This window comes from Cyprinodon variegatus, unplaced genomic scaffold (genome assembly GCF_000732505.1).
Source record: "Cyprinodon variegatus isolate N-32 unplaced genomic scaffold, C_variegatus-1.0 Scaffold517, whole genome shotgun sequence".
NCBI lineage: Eukaryota > Metazoa > Chordata > Actinopteri > Cyprinodontiformes > Cyprinodontidae > Cyprinodon > Cyprinodon variegatus.
Genome location: NW_015150970.1, coordinates 203,405 through 204,222, shown reverse-complemented (window position 1 = coordinate 204,222; position 818 = coordinate 203,405). Strand labels below are relative to the sequence as shown.

Here is an 818-nt window from a genome sequence, read left to right as displayed (position 1 = left end):
CCCCCCCGACTGAAGGAGCAGAAGCATCTGGAGGAGGACCCTCCCTACTCTGGGAACAGCAGGGTTCATCTCCTGCAGATATTCCAGACGGCTCTGTTCATTCACTGACATTTCATCTAATTGGATTATTTCCATCAGCGCTCTGACCCCCCCCCCCCCCCCCAGGTCAGCAAGGGGCCAGAGGATCCAGGAGGTAAACTAGCTGTTTAGGCTCCGCCCAGAAACCACAGCAGAGCTGCTGCTGCTCTTCTTCTGCAGCCGTCCCAGCTCTGGGCATTGCTGCCCCCTGGTGGCAGCTACCAGCTGCAGGTTGGTCAAACAGAACCAATCCTTCTTTAATAGAATAAATAAATATGCATTTAAATATTAATTTAAATATCAGCTTGTTGACTAAGAAAGATGCTGTTTAACCTTTATTTTAATGGAGGCCATGATTATTTTTATTACTGATGGCTTTGCTCTGTAAAGGACTGTAGGCCATTTACCACCATTGAATGCTCTGCTGTCATTCACTCCATCGTAGCTCTGGCTGCATGTTTAGACTCACTGTCCTGCATCCAGATGCCAGCCACACCTTTCAGATTCACTTATTGCGTCCTGTAACGCGCTCAGACAACAAAAGCTGTGCTGCTGTAGTTCAGCATGAGGCAGAAACAAGAACAAACCGACCAGGCAACGACTTAACGAGCGACGTCATCGTCTGCTGCTGCTGAGGTCAGAGGGCAAAGGTCGCCGCTGTGACTGACAGGAGGTCACAACCAGGAAGTGGAGGAACAAAACTCATAGTGACGCGCCTTAGGAGTGACGCAGACAGATCA

At 49.6% G+C, this 818-nt stretch overlaps 1 protein-coding gene across 4 annotated transcripts in view; it reads right to left on the bottom strand.

Moving 5' to 3' along the window:
- LOC107094973 (wings apart-like protein homolog) overlaps positions 1-818 on the bottom strand; it is a 26,680-nt gene that overhangs the window by 3,647 nt on the left and 22,215 nt on the right. The gene's annotated exons all lie outside the window — the stretch shown is intronic.